Source organism: Sus scrofa, chromosome 2 (assembly GCF_054392235.1).
Source record: "Sus scrofa isolate SSC_HxYL_T2T_F1_AM1 chromosome 2, Sscrofa_HxYL_maternal_Yorkshire_Landrace_v2.0, whole genome shotgun sequence".
NCBI lineage: Eukaryota > Metazoa > Chordata > Mammalia > Artiodactyla > Suidae > Sus > Sus scrofa.
In genome coordinates this window covers 29,767,307-29,788,916 of record NC_139384.1, presented here as the reverse complement: position 1 = coordinate 29,788,916, position 21,610 = coordinate 29,767,307, and the positions used below count along the sequence as shown (strand labels likewise).

Below are 21,610 nucleotides of genomic sequence, written 5' to 3'. Positions count from 1 at the left end.
CAGCTGTAGCTCCAATTGGACCCCTAGCCTGGGAACCTCCATATGCCGCACGTGCCACCCTAAAAACAAAATAATAATGATGATAATAAAATATTCTACCAGTGGCTTTGAGGCTTGGCTGTTCACGGGAATGGAGTGGAATAAGGGAAGAGGAGGCTTATGAGACCTGATCTCTCACTATATTTCATTCATGATGACTTCTGTCTTTGAAGACAGTTAAAGGACTGGACAAAAGGATGAGAATTTTACTTTTTTTTCCCCTTCTAACTTTCCATTTTGTAAATGTTCAAACTGACAAAGGAATGGAAGGCCCAGTGCAGTGACTCTCCACATACCCCTCATCTAGATTCACTGGGTGTTAACATGTGGCCACATTTATTTTCTTTTTTGCTAAACTACGTGCCTTCCTCTATGGATAATTTATCCCATGCTGCCTCAGATGCCATTCTTCTCTATAACACCGCCCATTCTCAAGAAAGTGCAAAATGATACAATAATGTCATCGAATTTTTTTTACATATTTATTTCTGATACCATGTAATAGCATATTATTATAAAGTCAACATATGTACTTGGAATATAAAGTATATAATTATATTTACTTCTAAGAGTCAGTAAAATTTCATTTAAAGACAACGATACAACTCGGATTCAATTAAACCATTAGAGGGAAAAATAATTCTACAAGGTACAGAGCACACTAAGTACAGTGTCATGAGTAAAGTAACTTTCATATGGGAGTTCTCGTCGTGGCGCAGTGGTTAACGAATCCGACCAGCAATCATAAGGTTGCAGGTTCGATCCCTGGCCTTGCTCAGTGGGTTAATGATCTGGCATTGCCGTGAGCTGTGGTAGAGGTCGCAGACACGGCTTGGATCCCACGTTGCTATGGCTCTGGCGTAGGCCAGGGCTATAGCTCCGATTCAACCCCTAGCCTGGGAACCGGCCTTAGAAATGGCAAAAAAAGACCAAAAAGAAAGTAACTTTCATACGATGATTAGGTATTTCCAAGGGCTCAGCACCATGATTCTAAACTCATTTTCTCATTATACAATACTGCAGACCCCGCAGGGGTGATAAGCTCAAAGAGCCTGGATCCTACCCCATATCTGGGAGGTTGCTTTTGCAAAGACCTTCACTTATTTGATTGCATGCTTGCCTTTCGCCATGCAGTAAACAGTATTTCTACTGTAGGAAAAGAAAGACTGGAAGGTGAGCCATTTTCTTCAGTGGTCACCTTTTCCTTGTTATAAACGAATATTATTTTATTATAACACTTAGAAAATTCTGCTCTAGGAACGTTCAGATGAGTTCCATGCCTAGGAGGAACTAAGTGCCTAATGACAGAACCACAGCTTGCTTGCTTGCTTAGTTTTCCAGCCACAGCAAGAAAGGACAGCTAACAAGCTAATAGCATGAGAGGATGAGAGGCGACTTAAAAAAAAAAAAAAAAAAAAAAAAAAAAAGAAAAAAGAAAAAGCAGAACAAAACTTCAATCAAGACTCTAGGAGGCCACTGAGGGTGAAGCTGACTTTCCCGCAGGCCTTCTCAAATGGATCAGAGCTTGGTATCCTAAGACCCCTTACAATGACTTCCTGAATCATCCAGACTTCCTCCTGGTGCTGCCAGGATTGTTCAACAATATCCAGCGCTCCAAGTGCTTCAAAAGGGCAACTGTCGCTAGGTCACCCACAGGAGAAGTCCCCAACAACTAGGTCACTTCTCTACAATACTCAGGTGATCGGGACCAAGACATGACCTACCCTGATCTTCTTTGCCCCTAGGTTTCCCCTGATTTCGTCATGCACATAACCTGTGTTACCGCTACACCCTACAACGCCTGAATAGCTCAACACCCCACACACCCAGAACCCAGCCCCTCAGCAATCCCACCATCCAGCACTCAGCTACGATCAGGAAATGAAAGAAAAGAGACCAAGCCATCAACAGAAATGCCATGACCCTCATTCATGGCTCTCACAGGAAAGCCCTCCAGACTCATGCCACGATGCTTTCCTTTCTCATATTCGAGAATGCGATTTCCCTGGGCACACAGATCACGTTCTCTGGGTCTGACTCTTACACTATCAATGGTTATTAAGTCTGGCCGCATAGTAGATGAATCTGAGTTCAACATGGTAGAATAAAAAAGGGAGATATTTTGGAATTGGTGTCTTTGGGTAGGTTACTTTACTGAGTTTTGATTTCCCTCTTCTTCTTTTTTTTTTCCTTTTTAATGCCATACCCAAGGTATGTAGAAGCTCCAAGAGTAGAGGTCAAATCAGAGCAGCAGCTGCCAGCCTATGCCACAGCCATAGCAATGCCAGATCTGAGCCACGTCTGCAACCTACACCACAGCTCATGGCAACGGTGGATCCTTAACTCACTGAGCATAGACCAAGGATCAAACTCGAATCCTCATGGATACTAAATCACGGGATTTGCTACTGCTGAACCACAGTGGGAACTCCTGATTTCCTTATTCTTAAACTATAGTCTAGGAGTTCCCATCATGGCACAGCACAAATGAATCCAACTAGTTCCAAGAGGATGCAGGTCCAAACCCTGGCCTTGCTCAGAGGGTCGGGGATCTGGCGTTCCCATGAACTGTGGTATAGGTTGCAGATGTGGCTCTGATCCTGCATTTCTGTGGCTGTAGTGTAGGCTGGAAGCTATAGCTCCGATTTGACCTGTAGCTTGAGAACTTTCATATGCCATGGGTGTGGCCTTAAAAAGAGTGTGGCACTGGAGCCAGGACTGCCTGTGGTTGAATTCCAGAGCTGCGCCTGCTATACCTCTTTTTTTTTTTGGTCTTTTTTTGCCTTTTCTAGGGCCACTTCTGCAGCATATGGAGGTTCCCAGGCTAGGGGTCCAATTGGAGCTGCAGACGCCAGCCTACACCAGAGCCACAGCAATGTGGGATCAGAGCCTCGTCTGCAACCTACACCACAGCTCATGGCAACGCCGGATCCTTAACCCACTGAGCAGGGCCAGGGATGGAACCCACAACCTCATGGTTTCTAGTCGGATTCATTAACCACTGCGCCACGACAGGCACTCCGTGCTGCACCTCTTGCTCTGTGACCTTGGAGACGTCACTTTACTTCTCTGTGCTTCAGCCTCCTCTCCTGTAAGATGGGGATCATGACAGCACCTGCCCCTTAGGACTACAGTGAGGATTAACTGAGTGCACACATGTGGTGACATGAGAAGACCTGGGGTGGAGCAAGCACTCCATTTATACCCCTTAGCACTAGCCATGAGCATCATCATCATTACCATCATCATCTTTTCGGGGCCATACGTGCAGCACGTGGAGGTTCCCAGGCTAGGGGTCCAATCAGAGCTGTAGCTGCCGGCACACGCCAGAGCCACAGCAATGCCTGATCTGAGCTGCATCTGCAACCTACGCCACAGCTCACAGCAATACTGGTCATTAACCCACTGAACGAAGCCAGGGATTGAACCCATGTCCTCAAGGATGCTAGTCAGATTCGTTTCTGCTCAGCCATGACAGAAACTCCTACTAACCATTATTATTCTATGTACATTTCTCAGCCCATCATCACCCACCACATAACAAATACTCAGAAGAGTCTATCAACTGAAAGGAAGCTGGCTGGTTTTGTTTCTCCGACCACAGTTTGTTCAAAGCAGCAAGAAATGACAGCTGACGGCTTTAGAAGGGCTGAAGAATGTACAAAAAGAGAAAGCGGGTATAATAACACAAAAGAAGACTTAGTGTGGGGTCATTCAGCATTGGGATCAACTCCCGGTCACATCTGGGGTCCTTGGGTGAATCACTCCATTAGAGTAAGCGCAGTGCTGTACAAATACGCATACGACAACCCTGAGTCATCGAAGAACACATTCACGTCCACACCGCTCACTCTGCTACAGAATCTGCTTCAGAAAACAAAACTGTGTGAAATACTTTAAAAACACCCTGGCCCTAAACAGTGAAGAAGTTTTCCTGTGACGAGAGCGTGAAGCGTGGGCACTCAGAGGACACCAACGTGCAGCCGTTCTGGATGACCTGTGCCTGTGATCTGATGGGTGGAGAGTTCCAGCTGGGGCAGGTGCACTGCAAAGCTAAGGATGCTTCAACTTCAGGCAGCCCCCCACCCCCACCCTTGCAGAGGACCCTTCCAGAACCCAGGAGGGCGGGGCGGGGGGGGGGGGAATGGTCCAGCAATGTGTTCAGGTGGACATGTGTTTTCATAAAATCCGACCCATGTAACATCACCCACATCAGTTAGGACCGCTGTCTCTCCCGACTCCCACTGATCCTCCTCTACACACCCCCAGGCATCAGGTGGGCATTTCTGGAAGTCCATTGAAGGGAAGTTGGGCTGGGGACACAGGGAGCTGAATTCAGTGGTTGGTAAGCAGTCACTTCCGAGTCCAGTTAATGCATCACTCGCCGCCCCGGGGCACTCACGGCACCCGGAAAGAGCCGACAGTCAAACGTGTCCTGACACGAGAGTACAGGTCATTTCAAGACAGGAATGTGCACCACGGTGCTCACGAGAGGTGCATAGGGAGTGGAGAAGAAATGAAGCCAGCCTGTGAAAACCCTTCCAAATCGCACCCTTCCAAATCACAACGCTACTTAAATGAAAGAAATGCCGTGTCCCCAAATTTGACAACCCTCCTAATACCGGACATCACCCCTCATGAGTTACAAAGCCAAAATAAAGTTTTCCAAACGATCGGTGATAAAAGAAAAACACGAACTTTTGATGATCTCTTCTTTAAAAAAAGACTGACTTATTTCCATAGGAGAGTGTATAGAATCATAGTTATACGAAAAAGCAATCCAAGTCAAAACACGTAGGGGGGGCAGTATTGGCAAATATTGACCCAGTGTGCCAGGCAGTAAATAAAATAATTTTTCTGGACTTTGCGACACATATCAGCTTTTGAAAATGAGAAAAGATACTATTTCCCTCATTCTCAATAAATATTCTTATTTATTTATCAGCCCCACCTGCAGCATATGCAAGTGCCCAGGCCAGGGGTGGACTCAGAGCTGCAACTGAGGCTCACGCCACAGCCGCCAGATCCGAACAACATCTGCCAGATCCTTAATTCACTGAGCAAGGCTAGAGATGGAACCCGCCTCCTCAGAGACATTAGGGTCTCAGCTGACTGAGCCACAATGGGAACTCCAATATTCACGTGTATGCCTCTCTTTGCATTTGTAATTTTGGATTCTTTTTTCTTAACGGCTAAACTTTAGCTCTCACAAAGCCTGCACTGCCCCGGACGGTGGAAGAGTGTGAGCCTGAACCTGAGACGAATTAACTGTGTAGTAGGAAAGGCGCCTCCCTCCACCCCAACGCGCCTCCACTCTCCTTCCTAAAAGAGGGGTAATAAGCACAGTGTGTGTGTCTTGTGCCTGTCAAAGCAATGAGACAGGGTGTAGAAAGCCGGGACGGACTCCAGAAGCAGCCCCTCTAAACACGGCTCATCTGCATGCTGATGATTCTCAAGTCTTTATCTTCAGATCCAACTTGTTAATTACAACTCGATTTGGCTCTCTCACAGATATATTCTGGGCATGTCCCAAACCTGGTCCTCTCCCTGTGGGCCCCGCCCCCCAATTCAAGCTTCTATCCTGATGTGAAGGCTGGAAACCTCAGTCCAGACTCAGCAATCCCTCACCTCAACACATCCAGCCTCCGACCACTTCCAAATCCGTCCCTCTCGTGTCCTGCAAACCACCTACCTCTCTCCACACAGTCTCCTCCTCACACCCCCACCCGCTACCCATCCACCCTCCAGCTACAGCAAACCTTTCTTTCGAAGCACAGTTCTGACCAGGTCAACCTCTCCCTCAAGAGAGACTGTGTCAAAATACCACCTCCCCGGCGGCCAATCCTGTACTCAGCTTTGGCCACTCCAAGTCGTAAGTCCTGGCTTCTTTCTGCCTGGGGCCCTCGCACAGGCTGTTCCTTTCCCTGCACCCCCTTCCTTTCAAGCACCTACACCCTGCCTAGTCAAGTCCACCCCAATCAGAGCCCAGGTCTAGGAACCTTCTTGGACCCGGCTGGGTTCGGCACCTATGTTTTAGGTGGCACGTGGCTCTCCTCCAGGGGACAGGCGGCATCACAGGTAGGCTGTTTAATGCACGTCCCTGCCACTGACCTCCCTGTCATCCTGCCCTGCCATCTTCTCAGTCCCGAGTACAGCTCCCCCCAACACAGAACACTCAAAGACAGCTCTTAGAACAAACATGCCCAGAGGTGTGAAATTTGGGGAAGGGAGGCAATTCCTCATGGGCTCTCTCCTCAGCCCTGGTCCCGAGGAAGGAGACCAGTCTGACCTAGGATTCCACCGTCTTGAGGGTCATTTCATCATTTCCACAGGGAATGCAGCCTGACCCCTCCCACTGCCCTCTGGTCTGACCTTCTTGGTCTCTTGAGACATCCTGCTTCTTAGCTGTCTGCCTATCAGTCTGCTCAGGGATCCTGGACCTCATTCAGGATCCTGGCAGGCCTCACGCACACCCTGGTTGTCAGGCCCCGGAAGGGCTGCCTCGGGCCTCTGAAGAGCTGCAACCTGTGAGATGAGGCTGGACAGAAACACAGCACTTCCGGGCTACAGACCCAGAGAGGCATCTTGCAAGTGCTTCTAAATTTATATGCCGCCGAGAGGGCTAAAAATACTGAAGGTGATGCTTAATCATGCAAGTACCAGAGTGGCTCAGACAAGGCCTCAGCTGGCCTCATGGTGCCCCCTTGGCTCCAAACCAACCCAAGTTGATTTACCGTAAAAGAAAACCTTAGGCCCCCAGCATACACGAAACTTCACGCCAACCCCTCAACCACTCCCTAAAACCAGATTAAGGCTGAGAACCTCACCTAAGGAAACTCTGGAGCTGCCACTGATAATTTGAGAAACTGAGAGAACATTTCTTTCAGAGACAGTAGCTGAGGCTGCTTTCCAGGGCTAAGTATTTTAAGCAAGATGTCCATTTTTCTTTTTTCTTTTCTATTTTGGCTCTCCTCAGCATATGGAATTCCCAGGCCAGGGAGCAGATCCGAGCCACAGATGTCGCAGCTGCAGCAACATGGGATCCATTAACCCACTGCGCCGAGCTAGGGATCAAACCTGCGTCCTGGCGCTGCAGAGACGCCACCGATCCCATTGCGCCACAACAGGACTTCCAAGATGTCCATTTTCAGTGGGAGGCAATTACTAAAACACAGCCCTAGTTCCTAGGGTTCCGCCTCGGGGTAATTATACCATTTCTCATTGGAGAGGAAGCGTAGAGTCAAGGAGGAAGCCATCAATTGCTACCTTCTGTGGAGATGAGACTTCTGTCAGTTTATTCAGAGAAAGTGACTCAAAAGGTGGTTCTGCCTGGACCAGCATCTTCAAACAGACCAAGCACATCCAGATGGACCCCAGGCAGTCCGCTGTTTGGTTCAACACTGACACCCCAGGAAAAATTGTCTACCCATTTCCAGAGGGTTTTTGAGGTGAGAAACACTGGACTTGGGGGTCAGAAGCTTCTGGTTCAAATCTCCAAATGGGACAAGCGTTCTCAACTCTAACCAGGGCGGTAACTACCTTGAGAAAGACAGAGGGGAGCTGCAGACACTGCACAGGGCTGAGCAAATATTTGCTGCATCAGAACTCCATCTCTGGGAGTTCCTCTCATGGCTCAGTGGTTAACGCATCTGACTAGGAACCATGAGGTTTTGGGTTCAATCCCTGGCCTTGCTCAGTGGGTTAAGGATCTGGCATTGCCGTGAACTGTGGTGTAGGTTGCAGATGCACCTCAGATCTGGCGTTGCTGTGGCTCTGGCGTTGCTGTAGGCCAGCAGCTACAGCTCTGATTAGACCCCTAGCCTGGGAACCTCCACATGCTGCGGGAGTAGCCCTAAAATGACAAAAAAAAAAAAAAAAAAAAAAAAAAAAAAAAAACCACCTCAGTCTCTGGCTTTTATTTCCAGTAGAGTGTTTGGTATTTTATTTCCAGTAGAGTGTTCAGTACTTTATTATCTCTAGATCACAAAGACCACTTTGAAACATCCCTGTTCCTAACTGGTTGGTAGTCCTCGGATTTCTCATTTTTGCTTTCCTCTCTCTCAATGGATCTAAGAAAAACTTGCCTCCCCAGGAACACTGCTTTATCTCAGACTGTGCTGAGCAGCAGCCACCAGCATTCACTGAGCACTCACCATGTGCCATGAACTATGTAAGAGTGTTTCATGCATGATGCCACCCAGTCCCCTCTAGGGTCCTGCCTCCTAGCTTCTATTATTCTCATTCTATAGGAGGAAACAGCCTCAGAGGGAGTCAGAAACTGGTGTTAGTTTACAGAGCTGGCAAGTGGCAACACAGGGCTTCAAACACAAGCCTAAATGATTCAAAAACCCATGTTTTTAAACACACTCAACTTCCTCAGTGAGATATACACATTATAATCCAATCTATAGCCTTGATTTGGGAATGGGCCAGGGACTGAAAGGGTTAATAAAAGCTCATTGCCCATTGGGCGATGTATACAGGAGCCCATGTGTATTGTCTGGCTCAAGAAGTTCTGGAGCTTTCTGTGGAGGGAGGCCTGCATCTGGAGTGCAAGTGGCTGGCGGGTAAGGGGGGGGTGACCAGACACCAGTCACAAGCTCCTGTGCACCCCAGCTGTCTCCTGGGGAGGAAGTGGTCTGACCGCATTCTTTCAAGTATCTGGCAGCTCCTTGAAGGCCACCTGGCTCAGAAAGCAAGCCAGCACCTGAGCTGCATGCAGCCTACGTCACCAACAGACTCACCGAAGAATTCCAACCTCCTGCCTGGTTAAGTCAAGGCCCTTCCTTCTCTGTAAACAAGCTCGTCATTGTAACCAGGAGAGTCTGACAAGTCATCTCAAACACCCAGAGGTGGAATTCCCGTTGTGGCTCAGCAGCAACAAACCCAACAAGTATCCATGAGGATGCAGTTTCGATCCCTGGCCTCGATCACTACATTAAGGATCCGGCATTGCCTCGAGCTGTGGTGTAGGTCGCAGATGCGGCTGGGATCCCGCATTGCTGTGGTGTAGGCTGGCAACTGTAGCTCCAATGCGACCCCTAGCCTGGGAACTTCCATATGTCGTGGGTGTAGCCCTAAAAAGAAACAAAGGGGGAAAAAAAAATACTGCCCAGAGATAGTAGTTGGTAGCACACGTGCACACACACACGAACTGTCTCTGTCTCTGTCTCTCTCTCTCTCTCTCTCACACACACACTCGGATGAAGATATCAGCCCCCCCCCACTACAGTGGAAGTGAGGCCACTGTGAGGACTCGGCAGCCTCAGTTTCTTCCCCTGTGAAAAAGCGTCCACAGTAGGACTTTGCACCTCTAGGCAGAATGAGTGGACGTGTGTCAGGCCCTCAGAACTGTGCCTGTGCTTCTTTACCATCCAGCAAGTGCTGCTGGCTAGCATCACTATTACCACCCCTGGGAGGAACAGCAACAACTCATAGATTCACTGCATAAGAACCTCAACCCCCACTGCCCCTGGAGAGGGACCCCCCCAGCACCACCTACGCCCAGAAGTCAAGGTCGAGTTCTCCTCCAGGCCGGGGGCGGATCACGAGGGCATGACCCGGCTGCCACGCAGCGCTGGGGTTGGGGGGGCATGGCCAGCGGGGCGGGGAATGATTAAACATGCTCAGAAACAGAGGGCCCGAGGTTTCCCAATTACAACAGCAAGGGGTGGGGGGGCGGTGGCTCACGCCAGCGAGAGTGATGGCAGAAAATACTGCCTGGGCTATTTCCAGGCACGTGGCTTGAATTCTTTGATACGTAGCATCCCAGACCCAGCAAGGGTACCCTAGAGGGCCATGGAAGGCTGGCTGAACAGCCGTTCCACATGCCCCGAGGTCCCATGGACCAGCTGGTCCCATCAGACTTCAAAGCTGTTCTTCCTGGATAAATTGAGACAGGACAGTGACTTCAGCAATCTGCTCAGGGAGGGAGGAGTGGATCTGAGCTATTTTATAGCTCAACCTCAGTGAAGGCAGGGACCATGCCTATTTTAATGAAGTATCCATATATTCCAAGTCTGATCCAGTGCCTGGCACATAGTACCTTGTATTTTTTTTTTAATTACTCAATGAATTTTATTACATTTATCGTTGCACAACTATCATCACAAACCAAATTTTATAGCATTTCCATCCCAAACCCTCCGTGCATCCCCCCACCCCCCAACCTGTCTCATTTGGAAACCATAAGTTTTTCAAAGTCTGTAGGTCAGTATCCATTCTGTAAAGAAGTTCATTGTGTCCTTTTTTTAGATTCCCCGTGTAAGTGATGGCATTTGATGTTGCTGTCTCTTTGTCTAACTGACTTCACTTAGCACGATAATTTCTAGGTCCATCCACGTTGCTGCAAATGCCATTATGTCTTTGCTTTTAATGCATAGTGCCTTGCATTAGTCAGCTGTTGCTGCTCTAACAGAATACCACAGACCGAGTGGCTTAAACAGAAATTTATTTCCTCTCCCTTCTGGAAGCAGGAAAGTCCAAGATCAAGGCCCAGCAGGGTTTGGTTTCTGGTCAGAGCTCTTTTCCTCTATCTCTCCCTCTGTCTCAGTCTCTCATCCTCTCTGTGTCTCTCTTCCTCTTATAAGGTCACCAATCCTATTGGGTTAGGGCTCCACTTTTACGGCCTCATTTAACCTTCATGACCTCCTAAAAATCCCATCTCCAGATACAGAGTTGGGGCTTCAACAGATGCATTGGGGCTGGGGGTGCTCACAGTTCAGTCCACGGCATACGTGGTCAACAGTGTCTGTTGCATGAAGCAAGGAATGACTAGAAAGGCAAGCCAGCTGTGTGCGTTTCCGAGGGGCTGCTGTGACCCGCACCCCGTTCTAAGGGCTGCAGGGCACGATCTTCTCTTCTCTCTCCAGCAGCTCTAGGGGAGAGATGCTGGGTGGTTCTCATTTGAAAGGACACTGCAACAACGGGGCCGGTGTCCCTCAAGCCTCCTGGCTGGTGAGTGGCAGAGCCCAGCCTTCACCCCAAATATCCACCCCCTGATCCTGAACCCTCTTCGCAGGACTGACTACATGCCTGTGGGTCCCAGGGTGAAATAAAAATCGGGGCCCCTCCATTCAAAATGATTAAAAATTTTAAGACAGTGATGACAGGTCATTGAGCTAAGTATGGGGTCCCTCTAAGTATAAGGCTCCCGAGACCCCACAGGTTTTATGCCCGTGAGGCTGGCACTGAGACGTGGAGGGTGACACGGAGTTTACAAGGCCTAATCAGCCCTATAACAGGCCCGACTTTCATTCTGCTAAGCTCCAGCCCATCTCTCCAAATGACTTCTCCAGAAAGGCCGCCACGTATTATCTTACCCTCCTTTCAAAAAGCAAAGACTGGAAAATTCCCTGCCCAGAAGACTTTGAAATTCCACATTAAAAGGAGGCCTGCACTTGGGCGAGTCTGTTTTCTGGACGGTCTGCGTTTGCAGGAGGCCACGTGAGCAGCAGACACTCTCTCTGTGGAAACGAGCTTGCCTGGCATTTGGAAACCTAAGTGGGACCAGATCCTTGGTTGAGGAGCCCCAGTTACCACAGAGCCAGTGTCCTGATTAAAACCAGCGGCCTGAGGTTCCTGGATTGCCCTGAATAAACACACCCAGTTCGGGCTGACTGGTTTCTGCTGATAGAGACACTTGAGGACCTGAAACCACCTGTGTCTGGGGCCTTCCTGACCCCTGGCTCCGAGGGGTCTGGGACTTGGCTCTGTGAGGTCCAAAAACCCACCTCTGGGAAATTCTGAGATGAACTCTGTTTGAACGTGGCCACAAAGCTTTGGGGAACCCAGCTCCAAATATTCATGAGGAGGAATGGAAGCAATTAGGTTGATTCCAGGGACGAGTTCTAGGTTCTCATTCGCCCCTTTCTCCATCCTCCTCCCCTTCCCCAAATCACAGCTCTCCCATAGCCTGGGCGGATGCAGATAAAGATGCAAGACACAGATGCAGTGGGGAGGCGAGGGTGGTCCTGGTTGGCCCTGGCCCTGAGGCACTTCTGCACCGTGACTTCAGTTCTGAAGTGTACAGGTGTCCTCGAATTCAATTTCCCTTTTCGTGTGAGAAATGACAGGAGCAGCAACCCTCATGGTTTAGACCACCTGTCACAGCAGCATCTCCGTGCTTCTGATACACAGATGGAATCCCACAGCACCTGTGCCAGTCAGGCCCTTTACAGAGAAGGGACCTGTGTGCCATAGACCTCGTCCCACCCACATACACAGCAATTTCTCGCCAACCCATGTCCAGCTGCTAATTAAACACATACGACTCAAGGTTAAAGGGAAGAGGAGAATGAAAAGCAAGATATCATGGAAAATCTTAATACTGTGCTAACACTAATATTCACATGATAACTAACATTTATGGAACCTCTGCTATGTACCAGGCCATAGGCTAAGCACTGTACCTTATTTAATTATCACTACACTATAATGAGAAGTAGAAAGGCTGTCTACATCTTACTCATGAGGAAATAAAGTTTCTGAGGTTAAAAAAAAAAAAAAAGTTTAAAGGGAAGAAAAAAAAAATCTTACTTTGTTCTAACACTTGACCAGAACCAGCTCTGGGACCAAGCAGGCCACATTTGTTAGAACAGGGCTAAACATGTTGATGTCCCTCTGTGGCCTGCCCAGCAGGATGGAAAGGACCATTCCGGCCTCCCCGGGGTGCTCCCTGGGGCAGGATGTGACATCAGCTCTCAGCAGAGGGCATCCAACATAAGGCTGTGTCCCGTGTACTCTGCCCTTCACGGGAGCACTTGTCACATGGGTATTTGAAAAGCTGCACATGGCTCCCTGTTATCCTTTTTGGGAAGCAAAAGATACTCCTTGGATTAACTCCTACAGTCGGCTCATTTGCTCCCCCAAAACCCACAGGCTTAAGTCAGTGACCAAGGGCAAACATGTGTTTGCCACAAATATTTCATCAGCTACAAACACACCAGGCCAAGTGGTGAAAACAGTAAGACCAAGTTACTACTTCCACTGGTGCTGCTCAAACGCAACTTTACAGATTATCTGGGAGCTTCAGAATATAGTTAAAAAATATCTATTTTAAAAACACACTCTGTACTTGACTGTGATAGAACTGTAACAAGACAAGCCACACACAAGGGAGTTCCCGCCATGGCTCCAGGGAAATGAATCTGACTAGCATGCATGAGGACGTGGGTTCAATCCCTGCCAGTGGGTTAAGGACCTGGTGTTGCCGGAAGCTGTGGTGTAGGGTCGAAAACATGGCTTGGATCCTGAATTGCTATGGCTGTGGCATAGGTCAGCAGCTATGCTCTGATTTGGCCCCAGCCTGGGAACTTCCATATGCTGCAGGTGTGGCCCTAAAAAGACAAACAAATAAACGAAACCACACACACAAAGTTTCCAAGAACAAAGCTGGGCTGGGCCTGTCATAACTGACTACATGACAGGTAGACTAAAAACCTATAGTGCCTATGGCAGTTAGTGGGCCCGAGACTGTGGGATCAGTTTATGACACAGTCCCCATGCTCTACACTCCAATGACCTCTTTGGGGAGACCCAGAAAGGCACATGGGAAAAAAAGATCTCGGTGCGACACCCAGGCCCCATCGGCGTTCACTCCCGGATTCCTATGCAGGAGGCGCTTAGGGCAGGAGGGGCGTAAAGGGCTGTTTGATTCCCTGACACCCGCAGGCAACTCCTGAATCAATAGAGCTGGAGTAATTGTCATCAGAAATGCATAGAAGAGCCCTCGGTACTTCAGAGTGGATTTTTAGGTATGTCATAAACATCTGGCCTGTCTTGGGCAGGTTAAACATGTCACCTGTGAGACTTGTCTCAGCTCCTGAGGGGCCTGACATGGCCTAGCTTAGGCCATCCTTGCCCTCTGATTCTGCTACCCTTTGCTCGCACGGTCACTAGGTGCATTGCTCGTGGGCCTGTCTATCCTGGAGACGACAATCTTCCTGTGCTCCAGGGGCTGGTTCATGGGCCCTCTCCCCGATACCGTATTCTTACGTCTCAGCACAGCAGGTGGCCCACGGCTTGGTGAGTAGACGCTGACCGGGAGAACACATACAGCCGGGGACAGAAAGGGAACTGTGCACCAGCAAGATTAAGAGCCACTGATTTTAAAGGCAATCAGAGACCACCTAGAGAGGTCACACCCCAACACTTCCCCAAGGAAAAAACACATGGGCTCTGAGGGGTCAACGGACTAGCAGAGGTCCCTCGGCCCATGGGCAGCAGAGCCAAGACGTGACTCCGAGTCTCAGCCACTAACAACACAATGGAGCAGTCATCAAAATCCAACTTGAAGTGCTGGGCAGTCCGAAAGAAGGTGGTTTTAGCAGATCATGAGTCACTGAGTAAATACAGAATCGAAAAGCCCAGGGGATTATTTTCCAGCTGGTGTCAGCCGAGGGGTCAGTACGCAGTGTTCGGAGTTGGGAGGTGACCCAATGATGTGATAAGGATCCAGCATGCTGCTCTCAGGTCTTCCCAAGTCATCCATAAAACCCGCTGGTTAGGAAAACAAGATGTTTTGATGAAAGATTACCAAGAAGCATCATCTCATGGCTAAGGAAAGAAGCTGGCATGCCTTTCAAAGGACTGCCCCAGTTATTAGCCTGAGTCAGCTCTACTGCCAAAGGCATCTCTTTGCCAACCTAACATTCTTTTTTTTTTTGGCCTTTGGTCTCTTTGTCTTTTTTTTTTAGGCCCGCGCCCACAGCACATGGAGGTTCCCAGACTAGGGGTCGAATGGGAGCTATAGCCGCTGGCTTATGCCACAGCCACAGCCATGCCAGATCCAAGCTGTGCCTGCAACCTACACCACAGCTCACGGCAACGGCAGATCCTTAACCCACTGAGCGAGGCCAGGGATCGAACCTGCTACCTCATGGTTCATTCCACGACGGGAACTCCTGCCAGCCTAACATTCTAGAGCCAGACACCAGCACTGCCTTAGCGAGAGTGACAGCACAGGTTCCTGCAGTGGGGCGATCTTGTCAGGCTGGCAGAGTGACAGAATCAGCACCAGAGTGGAGACCACCAGAAACTCCAGGAGCAGAAAACAGGGGCAAGGCAGTGCAACGAAGCCCGACTGCCTGGACCTGGCAGACAGGAAGTCCAATTCAAGCCTTTTTACCCACAATCCCATGGACTTCAGGTGGTCTCGCTACAGCCAAGTGGAGGAGGTCACAGAGTCCTTATTTGAGCTTTCTTCCAACCTTGTCACAGAGGAATAGGTCCAATCAGGACCAGCCGATGCCTTGGCTGGTCAGTGTCTAGGAGGCAGCGTATGGAAAACTGAAATTTGAGACAGCTTCAAGCCAAGGATGGGCTATGGGCAAGAAGTGAATGGCCAACACATACCAAGTAGTTGCCATGCTGCCATCTTCAGGAAGGAGTTAGCAAGATGGGCTCTGGAGTTAGCCAGATCTGGGTGGGAATCCCCTCACCTTTGGGTAAGCTATTTAACCCTTCCAAGCCTCAGTTTTGTCATCTGGAAAATGAGGCACCACCCCCTCTTAGAGACCAGGTACATTATAGACTTACTGGGTATATAAAGCCTTGAGCCTGGTACCTGAACATAGTTAAGCCTTTAACACATAGTAAACCTTTTCTTTTCTTTTCTTTTTGCACCTGCACCTGCGGCATATGGAAGTTCCCAGGCCAGGGGTCAAATCAGAGCTGCAGGTGCCAGCCTACGACACAGCTGTGGCAACACGGGATCCAAGCCACGTCAGCAACCTACGCCATAGCTTGCGGCAATGCCAGATCCTTAACACACTGAGTGAGGCCAGGGATTGAACTCACATCCTCACAGAGACAATGTCGGGTCCTTCACGCACTGAGTCATAACAGGAACTCCACATGTTACCTAATCATATTTTTATCCTTAACACACGGCTTATTCCCTGCGATCTCTACCAACACAGGCTGGACCTGATTCAAGGTCAGTCTCCCTTATGTACGTGCACAGATGACCCAAAGAAGGATTCGTTCTAGCTTTGGAAGGCACTGATGTTTTCATTTAAGGAAGGAACAGATTTTCTTTCTTAAGGATTTTAGGCTTGGGCTCACATTTAAATATTTTGCATTTCCTGGGCCAGCCATGTCGGAAGACAGGGTCCTAGAAACGTACTCAGTGGCTGAAGCCGTCTAGCAGATGATGAGAAATGGTCTCAGGATAATCCCCAAGTGGAAAGACCATGGGCCATTTCAACTCACCAGGTGCAAAGACTTAGGACAACAAGTCACGTACATGGACATGACTCATCAGAGCAGAATCCTCTCTTCAAAGCAGAGTATGACCTGGTGGTTCTTGGTAGATTGAGTCAAGTGCCTTTCCCATTCACTCGCCTTACCTTCACTATTCCACCCATACCACGCGTCCACATTAGAGAGTTGCCAAATTCTCACTTTGCTTCCCCTGAGCACGTCCTGCTCGCTGAAAGCCATCAGCAAGCGGCACACGCGAGCTTAGCCAAGCTCCAACACAGTTTTTATCTTTCTTGCAGCCATGAGTGCTAAAATCTTCCATAAAGTTTTACGTTGTGCTATTTAAAGATGGTTTACCTTAGGTTAAGGCTTTGTCAGGAGAGAAGGAATACACCTCCCATTCCACAGGAGTCAAACCTTCATAAATATTTCTGGATAAATCACAGAGAGCTTGACAGGAGTGCAAAGGAAAAGGAGAAACATTCACCAAGCAATTTGAAACAAACAAACAAAAACAGGGAGGTGTAAGCGGGAGGATAAGGACGGGGTGTGAAGGACAAATCCCCTTTTCTGATCCAAAGAAAATTAAAACTTATTAGGGATGAAGTTCCCATTGTGGCTCAGTGGTTAACAAATCCACCTAGGAACCATGAGGTTGTGGGTTCGATCCCTGCCCTTGCTCAGTGGGTTAATGATCCGGCGTTGCCATGAGCTGTGGTGTAGGTCAAAGACGCGGCTTGGATCCCGAGTTGCTGTGGCTCTGGTGTAGGCCAGCGATTAGACCCCTAGCCTGGAAACCTCCATATGCTCTGGGAGCAGCCCAAGAAATGGCAAAAAAAAGAAAAAAAAAAACCAAAGAACAAACAAAAAAAAACTTATTAGGGATGGATATTTCTTTTTCTAGAAAGATGCCAATGAACGGGATATATATAGTATTAGGATGCTTCTGAGCACAAAAAGTGAATTATCTTATAAAAAGACATCCCTGGTAGAGCAGCTTCCAGAAGGTTAGTTCTGTGACTCAACATTGTTATCAAGGGCCCAAGCTAGTTCCTTTTTTACCCCTGGGGCTACATCAGGACAGGGGGTTCTACCCAATTTTCCCTGCCCAGTCATTCCATGGCTGCTGCTCCAGGGCCAGACATCTCCATGTGACATCCAAAAGTCTGAAAAGACGACCCCATGCTGGGTTAGCCCTTTAAGAGAGGAAAACCTTTCCAGAAGCCCTACACAGAAGATGTCCGTCAATGGCCTGAGCTGGGTCACAGGCCTATTTCTCCATCAGTCACTGTCAGGGGCACAAGAGCCACACCTGTCAAGATAGTAAGGACTCAGCCCTGGAGCAGGAAGAAAAGCCCAGACTCATAATGTGCGTGGCTTCTGACTCCTGGCCTGGGCCACTGCTCTGTTAGCAAGAACAAAGGATCAGGCAGTTTGGGAGACAATCCAACAACATTCACAGTAGTTCCCGGTCCTCTGGGGCGCCTAACAATTTAAACTGCGTATTGAGCCAGTGCAGCATGCAAAAACCATCACTAGTGCAGGTCTGATTGCAAATACCTTTCTCTTTGTGCTCCTCATGAAAACATTTGGGTTGACAATTACAATGTGTGGATCTTCTTTGGAATCTGATTCAAACTACCCAACTTAGATAAGCTTTTTTTTTTGTTTTGTTTTTGTTTTTTGTCTTTTGTCTTTTTAGATCTGCACCCACAGCACATGGAGGTTCCCAGGCTAGGGGTCTAATCGGTGCTGTAGCTGCCAGCCTACACCACAGCCACAGCAACTCGGGATCCAAGCCACATCTGTGACCTACAACACAGCTCACGGCAACGCTGGATCCTTAATCCACTGAGCAAAGCCAGGGATCGAACCCGCAACCTCATGGTTCCTAGTTGGATTTGTTTCCGCTGGCCATGACAGGAACTCCTAGGCAATATATTTTTGAAGCAAGCAGGTAAATGTGAATATGAACTAGATCCCTAGGAAAGATGACACAATCGTTGTTGTTATGACAGTGGGTGGCACTGTTACAATTAAACACCAGAAGTTACATTAGCATGTAAGCAAAAACTGGTTTTTTAAAGGATGCATACTGAAGGATTTAGGGATAAAATATGATGTCTGGGATTTGCTTTAACCTATTTCAGTCAAACAAAAAGAGGTATCAATGAAGAAAGCCTCAAAACGGTGGTAACTGTTGAATCTGCATGTGGATATACCTTTGTTCATTACAAAAGTTCTCTAGGCCTTTTTTTGTTTGTTCGTTTGTTTTTTAGGGCCTCACCAGCCTGTATCTGGAGATTCCCAGGCTAGGGGTCAAATCAGAGCTACAGCCGCCAGCCTACACCACAGCCACAGCAACTCCAGATACGAGCCGCATCTGCAACCTATAGCACAGCTCCAGATACGAGCCGCATCTGCAATCTATAACACAGCTCATAGCAACGCCGGATCCTCAACCCACTGAGCGAGGCCAGGGATCAAACGTGCATCCTCATGGATGCTAGTCAGATTCATGTGCACTGAGCCACAATGAGAATTCCTCTACTCTTTTTAATGTTTGAAAAGTTTTCATAAATTTTTTAAATATTTCATAAGGTATATATCTCTGAGCTTGCCTCCTGAAAGCTCACCAAGCTTTCAAGCTGTTCCTCTTCAAGACCCTTTGTAACTTTTCCTTTTTATGGATGCACCTGCAGCACATGGAGGTTCCGGGCTAGGGGTCCAATCAGAACTGCAGCTGCCAGACTATACTACAGCCACAGCAATCCCAGATCCGAGCCACATCTCCGACCTTACACCGCAGCAGTGACAATGCCAAATCCTTAACCTCTCGGCCACCAAAGAATTCTGAGAAGGTACTTAAATATTTAAATGGATAAACTGAACTTTTCTTCTTAAAAGCCTTTTACCAAGGCTAAGCAGAAAACTACCACTTAATGAGCAGCTTACATCTATTATTTAATCTTCGTGATAATCCTATGAGGGCAGGGAGTACTGTGTTACAATTAAAATCCTAGGTTTCTTTAACCTCTACACCCAAGATGACACACACCTGGCAGACATGCTTCCAGCCTGTTTCTGGGCCCAGGACAGACATCACCAATAGATCCCCAAATTCTTTCCACTGAGTCTGAATTCAACACAGGGCTGCAGGCAGTGATCGTCACTTGATTAGGTTTTGGTCCATGAAGTGATATTTACCTGCCACTCCCACACTAGGTCTTGCTATTAAAAAGCCAGTATCAGTGTGACAGAACCACCTCTCCAGTAGTTCTGGGGTCCATTCTTGCCTCTTCAGGAAATGCAACATCTAAGGTTCCAAATAAGCCTTGGCCTTGGTGAGCGATACTGCCAGACCACTGGATCAGCCTCCAGAAGGTTTCTAAATAGCAGAGCCCAGCTGCCAAAGTCCTCAGAGGCTTGGCATGCAAGGAAGGGCTCCCCTGTGGGGACCGCTGGCTGTCCCTGTCAGTTACAGATCAGAATTTCCAGCTCAGCTACTCTTCAGCTTCCCACACCCTCCTGGCAAGAAGGCACACGGAGGCACAAGGACCACAGGCAGGAGTCAGGAGGCCTTTGTCCAGCCCGGCTCTGCCTCTCCTGGCAGACCTCTCCTGGCGCACCCACGGGCAGCCTGCCTCGCTGCCTCCCACCTCAGATTCTGTATCTGAAAGGTGCACTGCTTGAGCCATTTTTAGAATCCCTTTCAGATGCAAGGTTAGATGCTCCATTTTCAGAGCTTTGGAATTATGTGCATAACCCCCAGGGCACAGAGGAGGTCTCCTATCAATGTTTATAAGAGGGTGGGGAAGAGGACCAGTTTGGAAACAAAGGAGCATCTTAAGTGGACCATCAATGGGCTCCAGCAGAAGAAGGTCTGAAGGTGGTAGAGCGTACCAGGTCCTCAAGACACATTAGGAGTTCATAAACCTTCCACTATGTTCTTCCCGCATTGAGGCCTTCTGATAATGGGATCAAATCCATGGGTCCAAAGTCTGCTGTTTATTGCCCAGGTGACCTGGAACAAGGAAACTCTCAGTGTTCGTTTCCTCATTTATAAGAGGAAAATAATTATAGCATCTACTGTGTAGAGTGGTTGGAATAGTAACATCATGCCTTAAGGAACTTAGAGCAGTGCATGACAGTACATGCTCAAAGTTAGCTATTACTATTGATGAAGTAAAATTCATATTTATGGCAAGACAAGAAAAATTAAAACATACCATTTTTCCTTGCCTATTTGGGCCTCCCTCCTCCCTTTTATGGTACATCTGCACTAACCAGACTTCCTCAGGAGATAATCTTCCCTCTTAATCTCATCCAGGGCCACAACTCCTCAAGAGATAACCTTCCTTCTCAATCTTCTAAGAGGCCATGACCCACTACCCTTCGTACATGTAGATTCTGTAGACCATCAATAATATGTCATTGAATGTACAGACTCCTGTCTCAAAAACTTAGAAAACTGTGCTTCCACCTCTAATGGGAAGAACAGTTCTGAGAGCTTTCTGAAGGGCTATTCCAGGGTTATGATCCTCAGTGTGGCTCAAATAAAATTTTCCGTTTCTTGGAGTTCCCGTGGTGGCACAGTGGTTAACGAATCCGACTAGGAACCATGAGGTTGCGGGTTCGGTCCCTGGCTTTGCTCAGTGGGTTGAGGATCCGGCGTTCCCATAAGCTGTGGTGTAGGTCACAGATGCGGCTCAGATCCCGCGTTGCTGTGGCTGTGGTGTGGGCTGGTGGCTACAGCTCCGATTAGATCCCTAGCCTGGGAACCTCCATGTGCCGTGGGAGCGGCCCTACAAAAGACCAAAAAAAAAAAAAAAAAAAATTTCCATTTCTTTCTTGGATTGACTGATTAATTTTTCATTGATAGTATTAATACTCTTATACTAGTCCAACTACAAACTGGATTATCCAACCCAGAAGGGAGATTCTGCCACCTGGTAGATGCTGGATAAATGTTACTAAGTGAATGAATGAATGAGGTAAAAAACCACTCCTCATTCCTCCCAGAACTTCCTCCTTTCTCTGTGCTGACTGATGGGTTAGGATGGTTTCCTCCAAAACTAGATTTTACACAGAGGGACCCACATGGTTGGGAGCAATTCTCATCGCACTTGAGGTAAGAAAATATCAATTCCAAGTGGATTGTGAAACCATACTTTTTAAACTTTAGAGCACCTACTTAAAAAACCTAGCAATTCCCTGGTGGCCTAGTGGTTAAGGATTCAGTGTTGTTACTGTTGTGGCTCAGGTTCCATCCCTGACCTGGGAACTTCTGCATGCCACAGGTGTGGTCAAAAATAAAACAAAACGAAACAAAACAACCCCCCCCCAAAAAAAAAACCTACACAATAAA

General features: G+C 48.2%; 1 protein-coding gene and 3 long non-coding RNA genes across 9 annotated transcripts in view; 1 reads left to right on the top strand and 3 right to left on the bottom strand.

Moving 5' to 3' along the window:
• The window catches only part of ABTB2 (ankyrin repeat and BTB domain containing 2), a 202,564-nt gene that overhangs the window by 152,052 nt on the left and 28,902 nt on the right, over positions 1-21,610 (bottom strand). The gene's annotated exons all lie outside the window — the stretch shown is intronic.
• On the bottom strand, positions 10,091-14,794 carry LOC146405306 (uncharacterized). The gene is made up of 2 exons (XR_014837119.1): positions 14,685-14,794; positions 10,091-13,352 (listed from the first exon to the last, which is right to left on the bottom strand). It is a non-coding gene; the product is annotated as an uncharacterized LOC146405306 (long non-coding RNA).
• Positions 14,694-18,550, top strand: LOC146405305 (uncharacterized). Its single transcript, XR_014837116.1, has 2 exons — positions 14,694-16,896; positions 18,166-18,550. It is a non-coding gene; the product is annotated as an uncharacterized LOC146405305 (long non-coding RNA).
• LOC146405304 (uncharacterized) lies at positions 15,736-20,960 on the bottom strand. Its single transcript, XR_014837111.1, has 2 exons — positions 18,164-20,960; positions 15,736-16,882 (listed from the first exon to the last, which is right to left on the bottom strand). It is a non-coding gene; the product is annotated as an uncharacterized LOC146405304 (long non-coding RNA).